General features: G+C 42.7%; 1 protein-coding gene across 2 annotated transcripts in view; it reads left to right on the top strand.

Moving 5' to 3' along the window:
- Nucleotides 1–539: 539 nt before the first annotated feature.
- Nucleotides 540–9,475, top strand: part of HOPX (HOP homeobox) — a 31,322-nt gene continuing 22,386 nt past the window's right edge. The window contains exons 1-2 of one of the 2 annotated variants that reach the window (XM_047092149.1): nucleotides 540–866; nucleotides 4,573–4,759. The gene's annotated coding sequence lies outside the window, so the exon portion shown is untranslated. The remainder of the gene's footprint in view (nucleotides 867–4,572; nucleotides 4,760–9,475) is intronic. The other variant, XM_047092148.1, reaches the window with a different exon arrangement.

Raw genomic sequence — 9,475 nt, 5'->3', positions numbered from 1 at the left:
TCGACTAACCAGGTCCCCACACCCACACACATACCCTCACCTTCAGAAACATTTCCACTGATGGTCACACGAACCACTGCACACTCTCTCCCATTTGGAGTGCATCTTCCCACAGGCTTGTTCACACAGTGGCTTTTTATTTGAGCTCTCATGGGGAATCTTTCAACTCTTAGATAGGAATTTCATTAACAAAGGAAGGGGAGGGGAAGTCAGGAGGAAAGTACAGATGCAGAAGAAAGAAATCAAAATAGTTTCTGAAGGGGACCTAAAATTGTATCATCTCAGGCTGAACCTCCCCTATAACTATTCTTTATTTGTGCATTCTGTGCCTGGAGACAAAACACAACAAAACAACTTTTCATCGATTGGGCAATTGTCCAAGCTCTTAGCTTGGCATCCAGCCCACAGAGCTGTGAAATCAACCTCACCAAGCCTATGGTTTAAAATGAGGCAACATCTAACTGGAAGCCCATTCAAAATAAGGAACTTGGTGCAGGGGTTCAGGGTCCTTTGTTGCTTCCTTCCTCTCTCAGCAGCATCTCCCATCTAATCTTGGTTGAAGAGTCTTACTTGGCTAAGAAAGAGATCAGGCACAAGAAGGTGGTGCTGAGAAAGTTCCATGAAAACTCAGAAGTCACCGCCTGCATATCAAACTTGAATAACCAGGAGAGATGTAACTTCGGCATACTTTCAGCTGCCTTCCTCCTGCCCACACCGCAGGTTTTTCAGGTCCTTGCTTGAGCGTGCACTCACAGGCGTAAATAAACGTGCTATCAACAGCCTGCGTCAGCCAACCCAGCTATTTAAGCGGGCTGGCATCAGCAAACTCAGCTTCCAAATCCAGGGCTTGTCTTTGCCACTGCCACGTAAGTAACTTTCAGAGGTTTGCCTTTATTGCAGAGGAATGAGATTGTGTAGAAACTGGACTGAAATGTTATAGTTCCCATAGTCACTATTCTGCTGGGGAAGCATAGAGGTGAAAGGGAGAATAAAAGTTAAGAGTTAGTCCCAAGCAGGGAGCCAGAGAACATTGCTGGGTGTAGTATATCAGACCCTTGCAAACATGCAAGGGGTTGAGGTGGACTTGGAGCAAGGTAGAGTCCATTTTGGCCTTTTGGCCAGAAGGTAAGATGTTTTTCTTGCTCTCTCCTATCTCTGGAAGCCACTTGGAAACCACTGTTTGTGTGACTGTGCCAGATACATAGGGATTTATCATTTAGAAGCTGATGTTGCTATTATTCATCTCAGTCTAAAATCAGACACAGTATTATTAAAAATTTTTTGTGTGTTTTATATAGGGGGATAAGAGGGGCTATCTCTGGGTTAAGTAGAGGTGGTTCAATTGTGAATTTGCAGTGCTATTTCTTGTTAGGTCCGGTTCTTATAATACTAATTTACAACAATGCAAACACTGATCTTGCTTAAGGTAAAAAGGAATCCCATGCTCTGGGTTTTGAGGAAATATAGGTTTGTGATATTTGAGCACAATGGGTATCCAGGTATTCAGGGAATGTGCTAAACAAAGGGGAATAAGAATCATTGACTAAAGAGGCACAACACTCCACATGACTTAGGTGAGGTCTTAAAGAGAAGGGCCAGGCAAAAAGTTCCTGTGGAGCTGCACTGCCACTCAACAGGCCTATTGGATCTTTAGCAAAGGAGGGAGAGTATAATCAGAGCAGGCAGAGAACAAAACAAAGGAGAAGGGCTAGGGAGGAGAGGGAACAGACAGTAGAGGAGTTACGATTAGACATCATATTTGTAAAATATATATAGGATTATAATAGAACTAAAGCATGACATAAATTCTATAGTTCCTCCTTTTGGGTCAAGAATCTGGCGGGGCGCCTGGGTGGCACAGTCAGTTGGGTGTCCAATTTCAGGTGATCTTGGGATCATGATCTCGGGGTAGTGAGATCGAGCCCCAAGTCAAGCTCCACTCTCTTTCTGCCCCTCCCCACCCCGGTCTCTCTCTCTCTTTCTCTTCTCTCTCTGAAAAAAAAAAAAAAAAAAATCTAGTGATTAAGAATCGGTGAAAGCCAAGGACCTTGCCCAGGTAGTTGCCCCTGCCTCAACACATACCTTGACACACAACACTCATTTTCTGGAGCCCTAGAACGCCACGCACCCCAAATGAATGCATTTAAGCTAATGCATTATTTTTACACTGAGCTGAAGCTGCTGACTAGGAACCTACAGAGAAGCAGCAGGGGGTTGGACACCAAACTGAAGCTCACTTCTAAGGTCATAAAGGTCTGATTCCCATCAAGCAAATAATGGCTAAAGGGTTTCTTGGGGCAAAGATAAGTTGGGGTCCTGGAGGAAGAGAAAAGAAATAAAAGGTAGATCCTGTTCTCAAAAAGCTTGATATCTGAAGTATAAGGACATAATAAGAACCCAGGCAAGGGGTGCCTGGGTGGCTCTGTTGGTTGAGCGTCCGACTTCGGCTCAGGTCATGATCTCACAATTTGTGAGTTTGAGCCCAGTGTCAGGCTCTGTGCTGACAGTTCAGAGCCTGGAGCCTGCTTCGGATTCTGTGTCTCCTTCTCTCTCTGCCCCTCACCCACTTGTGCTCAGTCTCTCTCTATCTAAAATATAAAAAAAATATTTTTAAAAAAGAAGCCAAGTGAAAAATAGTACATATTGTATGATTCCACTGGTATGAAATGATAGAAAATGCAAACTATAGTAACAGAAAGCAGATCAGTGGTTACCTGGGGAAGAGGATGGGAGAGAAAAGGGGTAAGAGTATCACCAAGGGGCATGGAAAACTTTGGGGGTGATGGGTATGTTCACTATTGTGATTGTGGTAACCATTACTTATATGTGAAAATATATCAGATCGTATATTTTAGACACATGCAGTATTATATGCCATTATACCCCAACAAACAATACTTTAATAATATATCATTTGTATATGATTAAAGGTATTTCTGAAAATTAGCCTATGTAACATACTGAAAATTAAAAAAAAATATGTCTGGGAAAAAATTAATTCAATAAATACAATGGAGGACAAGACCATCAGGATTTTGGACTTTTATAGAACCTGGAAGGTTCCAGAGATCATTTAACTCAGCAATTGCAGACCTGGAAAACTGTTTTTAAAAATACTCAGGACTGGCCACACCCCAACCAATTAAGTAAGGATTCCTGGGTGCGCAGTCCTGGCATTGTTTTTTAAAGTGATTCTAATGTGCAGCCAGGAATGAGAAGCAGTCAAATCCAAACTCCTCCCTGACACAGGAGGACAGAGAAGCCCAGAGAGAGGGTGGGTTTGCCCCTGACCACACAGCCACTGGGTCCCAGAACCCAGGGAGGACAGCAACAGGATCTCAACGCTACTGGGTCCTCAAAACCACATTTTCAGCTCAAGCTAGGATAGGGCATCCCGTGCATTTCAAGCAAATTCTTGGCATCCAGACACGCTCAGGGCCGACAGCAGGAAGAATTACTCAGAACCTCAAAGGTGCATTATTTAAGGACTGTGCTAACACGTGAGAAGGGATGTTTCAAAACGAAAGCTTCCTTTTGTTCCCTCAAAAATATCTGGTATAAGCCAGATAATACTTACTGAAAGAATCTCAGCAGATGGCACCAGGCGCTCTGTGGGGGACAGGGGCAAGTTGTTACTTTAGGAACTGGCACAGTTCTCAGCGTTGGGAGGAGTCTATCTGGCACTACAGGGGCTCTTCATTGTGGTTTCCAGGTTGGCCCCAGGCAGAAGCGTGAGTGGGTGAAGTTTGTCTTCGTGGCTACTGCTGTTCTGTCTGTCTCTCACCTTGGCTCCTGTGTGGGTGCAGGGGTGCCCATGGGACCACACATCTCACCTGCTCTGCCTGGGCCAGCTAGCCAGGTTTTAGGTGGTTTCTCAGCTCCCTTCTCATCCAAACATGTCTGATTTCCAGGGTCTCATCCCCTCGGGGCTTTGCTTATCCATCTCTGGAAAACTAATTAAAGTTATGATGTTAATACACAATAATTGTTTTAATGAGTTATGTCCTCCTCACCCCCCAGTATATTAACTAGATTCTAGCAAGATAACATATCTGGGAATTCTTTGAAATGTTATATAAACATAATTACCATTTTGGGCAATCAGGAGAATCAAAGTTTTAGGCAAAATATATAATCCCTAAAAATTTCCAAGCAACCTGATGGGGGAAAATACACCAAGATTGGGGGTTTGCCGTAGAATTCCTCAAATCACATCCCTTAGGGAATTCCCTACAGACTGTGGGGCCTCACAGAATGCTTTTCCTGAATTTGTCTATTCTTTGTTCACTGCATTTTGTGCTCATTGGAGATGGCAGCATTTATCTTTCTGGGAAACAGAGAGCCACCTTAAAGACACTACAGTGGAGATAAAATGTCAAGAAATTCTGCTCACAGGGCTTTATAATTATTACCTAGTTCCTCTTCTGCATGGAAGGCTGGCACTGGCAGAGCAGCTTGCCTAGCCTTAGGGACAAGGGCCTCCTTCCTTGGGGACTCAGTACTGCAGCCTGAGGCAAGAGGCGCCCTCAGTTCCTGTAACTCTGGGTCCTCCATAGCCCTTTCTTCCATTAGGAAAGCTGAAATTGGAAAGCTCTTGCTGGCAAGTGGCAGCTGCATGTGGTACGTCTTGTCCCTAAAGAGGGGTGTGGCCAGGTATGTAATTAACCTTCCTCTGGGGAAGCAGAGTCTGCAGGCAGCCAGGAGTCCAGAGCCCTCTGGCTTCATCTGTGAGTGAAGCAGCAAGGTGAGGAGGGAGAAGGTAAGCACCATCCTGACTCCTGGGAGACGGGGAGACACGGGGCACTCAAGCTCAGGGGAAAGGATTAGGCTATTGGCATCAGGGTGGCCGCCAACACTGGTCCAATGCTGTTGTTTGGAAGCCTGATGTCTCCTCCTCTTGCCATTCAGAATTTCACCAAAAATAATTTTTTTTTTTCAATGAGTGGCATGATTGCACAACTGGTAAAATAGCTTTGTATAACAGTGACAGAATTTTTGGCTTCTTTGGATGGGTTTTCTTTGAACATTTCACCTTTGTTTTCACAAATCCTCTTAGTGTGGAATGGCTTAGTTCACTTGGACATTTTTTTTAAGCCTGTGTCATGACCTAACCCAGATTAATTTTTAGATGCTGTCGATGGCTTCCTCAAACTTTTAAAAAGCCAAGTGAATGGGGATGGTCAACAGAAGTATGCAAACATGAAGTTGTTGGCAGAAGGGTGGCATATGGCCCACAGTGATTTATAAAGTACTATCCTGTCTACTTAAAAACCAGCACCTGAGGATCCGGAGGCAGCCCCTGGACCACACCCGTCCCCCATCCTGTCTGCTCGCCTTGGGCAGGCTGGTGGAGACCTGGCTTGAGGCTGCAAAAAGAGGGCTTCTCCTGATGCAGGGGGGTGGTGCACCTGCTCTCTTCCTGGCCCTGGCTCCCTTGACCACTCTACCTTTCAATGCCCCTGATGTGGATTTGGCATCCCAGTACTGTTGTTTCTGAACATACATGGGGTTCGGGTGTGTGGATACATGACCAAACAGGTACAAGTCAGCCCATCCTTTCTATTTGCTGGGAAACTCCCTTCATCAATCTTCAAGCGATATGTTGAACACTCTTTCACAGAATCCCTGTGTAAACAAGTCCTGTGGAGGACAGCCTGGCCTGGGGAGCAGAAGACGGGTCTCATGTTCAGGAACCTGGGTCCTGTTTTCAGCTCTAATTCAGCTGTAATGGAATTTTAAAGCCAGAGGGAGCCGGAAATATCAGTTGTCCCAGTGGATTATTAATAACATCCCTTTCACTTTAAAAAAGACTTGGCCTGAGCAATAAACTATATGGTCACCTGTGAATACAATACATGAAAGATCAAGAGTAAAGTGAGTTGTCCTGCATCTCAGGATTAGTTGGTGGCTGAGCTGGGTCTGGAACCCAGGCCTCCCCACACCTCATTCTGGCCTCTCTGCCAAGTCACTCACTCCCTCTGTGACTCAGGTTCCCTGTGGGAAGCACTGTATCTGTACAGCCCAGATGGAGAGCTGGTAGATTTATACTGGCTTGCCAAAGAGAAGTTCAACATGAATGCTAGGGGTTCAGGGGATTGTTCATCACAAGGTCAAGTTACTCTATTTGCTTCAGGGTCTAATGTTAGCTTATGGCCATGTTTGGATAATGATAGAAGCTCTTTTAAAAATAGAGAAGTTAATTTTTACCCATCCTCATATAACTTATTATAATTTGCTTCTGGAAGTTTTGATACAATGTGACCAAACATGAAAACCCAGCCAGATCTTTCAGAACTACTCTGTACTTTGATGTTAAAACAAAACCAGAAACAATCTAAAGCAGACACTGATCTGTTCTAATCTCTTAGTATACACTGGGCACGAAACTAATAGCTGTCATTCTAGCCAGTAGATCTAGAGGATCACGATGGAAGTTTCCTGGAATTCTTAAGGAAATGACAGATCTGCTTAGATAGTCTAGTCTTCACTGATGTACTTTCATTTCCTTCCTGTGTGGTTTCTCCCTAAGAAAACGTATATAAACAATGTCCCTAGCTCTTATATCCCCTCACTCCTTTCCAAATTTCTAGTCTACTGGTTCCCAGGAGTGAAAGATATTTTAGAAAAGAACTTTAATTTAATTTTACTTATGCCTGTAAGTGTCTAACCCTTTATTATGTATTCTTCGTGCTCTTTCTGGGGGGTAGAACAGCATCCTTTGGAGATGGCTGGCACTGGGGTGTATGAAGCAGGACTGGAGAAAGTGGGAGGTCCTCTCCTCTTTCATTAACATTATATCCGGTTCAGGTTCCACAATTTAAAAAGGAGGAGAGTCCTTGGAACTAGCTCAGAAAAACTCCTAGATGACTAAATAATAATAAAACCAAATCCATAAGGAGGGGCAAAAGGGCCTGATGTTATTTAACTTGGACAAGACTAGAAAGCGATTTGATGATGGTGTTGAAAAGCATGGAGGGTGGTCATGGAGGTCAACCATCAGCCATTCACCTGGACAGCTGAGAGTAGACAAACCAAGCCCAGATATTGGTGGGGGCTGCAGCATGAAGGGTATTGAGTGAGTCAGGGAGTAGTCCCTCATTATGCAAAAAAATACCTTAGAAAGAATTATACAGGTAAGGTCTGAAAGATGGGGCAGTCAAATAACCCTTTAATTTTTAAAGTCTTTGTTTTGTTTTGAGGCTCATGTTAACGTATTCCTTAATTCGTAGTACATGCAAGACCCTTCTTAGGTTCTTAGGTTTTACATCTCATTCTATTTTTTCTCTCATTCACCCTCTTTCTTGCTCTTGACACCATATTCTTAAGATCTACCTATGTTGCCGATTATATTTCTAATATTTCTAATGCATTGTTTCTAACTGCTTTTTATTGGTTTCTTATTTATATGCACTCTTTGCTTATCGAATCCTCTGGACATTTGTGTTGTCTCCAGTTCTCACAAAGCATGCCATAATGAATATACTCATATGTATAGTTGAACACCCTTTAGATCTGGTTGATGGGGAGCAGGGGAAGGGAAAGGGGTAGGCTAGATGACCTATGTTTTCTTTAAGCAATGCGGAATACTGAATTGTCCATAAGATATGGAGACACATGATCTCACGAGGTCTAATCTAGTATTTCAAATATTTAGAAGCTTTTCTGAGTTCCTTAGTAATTTACTAAGACTTTAATAAGAGACTGAAATAATATTCTGGAACTTAAAGAGTGTGATCTTCAGTGATCTCCCCTTCTCAATGTCATTTTCTTCAACTTGGGCTAGTCAATTCTGGAAGCATTTTATTTCTCTATATTGGTCATTGATTGCCTAGACAAAGCAAATGCAATGTTCTAAGAAATCATATTAGTCATAAGGTTGAGTAAAGTTTCTAAACTGTTTTGCTATTTTTTAAAGTTTATTTATTTATTTTGAGAGAGAGAGAGAGCCGGCACACATGTGTAAGTAGGAGAGGGGCAGGGTGGGGAAGAGACAGAATCCCACGCAGGCTCCATGCTGACAGCACAGATGTCGGGCTCAAACCCACAAACTTCGAGATCATGACCTGAGCCAAGATCGAGAATTGAATGCTCAGCCGACTAAGCCACCCAGGCACCCCTAAAATGGTTTGATATTTTAAATGTTTATTTTTTTTGAGAGAGAGAGAGAAAGAGAGCATGAGCAGGGGAGGAACAGAGAAAGAGGGAGAGAGAGAATCCCGAGTAGACTCCATGCTGTCAGTAAGGAGCCCCTTGCAGGGCTCAATCTTGATATTTTAATGATTGCAAAACCTGATGGCACTCAGTTGCCGGACATTAGATCCGGCAAAACACAGTTGCCAGACATTAGATCCTGAATCACCAGGATAGGGATTAGAACCTTAATAATGATACATTGTATTTATATAGTGTTTATAATTTATAGTGCTATTCATAAACATAATCCATCTGATTGAATCCTACAAAAAAACCTGTGAGATAGGTAGGGGTAGGATTATTATAGGTAGGTAGGGAGAGCTTCAATTGTAGACAAAGAAATGGAGGTTCAAAGCAATCGAGTTATCCAAAGTCACTTGGTGATTTAAATGACATTGCTGGAAGCAGAATGTGGGTCTTCTGAAGTTCCATCCAGCCTTTCTGCATCATCATGTCTAATGCTCAGAGAAACGATCTACTTTAGATTCAGAGTTATCCCCTGAGATGGACTTTCTGGAGTATCTGTTTTTTTCAATTATTTTGTGATGTTAATGAGAAGGCTGTAGCCGCACACCCTCTGTTTGTCCGATTAGTTGAACACCTGTTCATAAAAACAACTCAACTGGGTAAAAAAATAAGGGCTATATAATTGAGTTGCATGGCAACAAGCAGCATGAATGGTTGGACTTTGGCATACTTTGGAGCTCCAGAAAGTACCAAGTGCATGTCATTTTATTCATTACCTAATTACAGTCATAAAATAAGAATGGCGGTTGGACCATTAAAAAAATAATTGATTCCAGTAGGTTTGCACAAGGAGATAATTCCATTCTTCAGAGTCTTTTCTAGACATTTCAAAATGTACAAATAACCTGAGGAAGTTATAGCTGCTTGCATTAGACAGGTTACAGAGGCCTACATGTGCAATACCATGAAACTCCCTAATTATTGTTCCTTGTTACGTAATTAGGGCTCAGGCAAAAATATCGTAGAACCTGGTACACATTTTCAAAAAATTAATCATGGTGAAATGTCCCCAGAATTACAAATGGACAGCCCCTTTTCAGAGTCAGGCACTAGAAATAAGAACCTCTTCAGAAAAAAAAAAAATCTAAAGTGACTAAATGGCTACAGAGCAATAGGACAATTCTACTTGATTCTCAGTTATCTGTGTGTGGCTTCACGGTATGAACCTTTGTGTGTGTGTGTGTGTGTGTGTGTGTGTGTGTGTGTGTGTGTGTGTGTTTTAAATAGGCTTAACACTCAGCACAGAGTCCAACAC

Source organism: Lynx rufus, unplaced genomic scaffold (assembly GCF_022079265.1).
Source record: "Lynx rufus isolate CCGP_SWC_20201006 ecotype Redwood Valley unplaced genomic scaffold, mLynRuf1.p SCAF_3, whole genome shotgun sequence".
Taxonomy (NCBI): Eukaryota; Metazoa; Chordata; class Mammalia; order Carnivora; family Felidae; genus Lynx; species Lynx rufus.
Note: the sequence above shows the minus strand (reverse complement) of the source record. Positions and strands in the feature narration are given on the sequence as shown.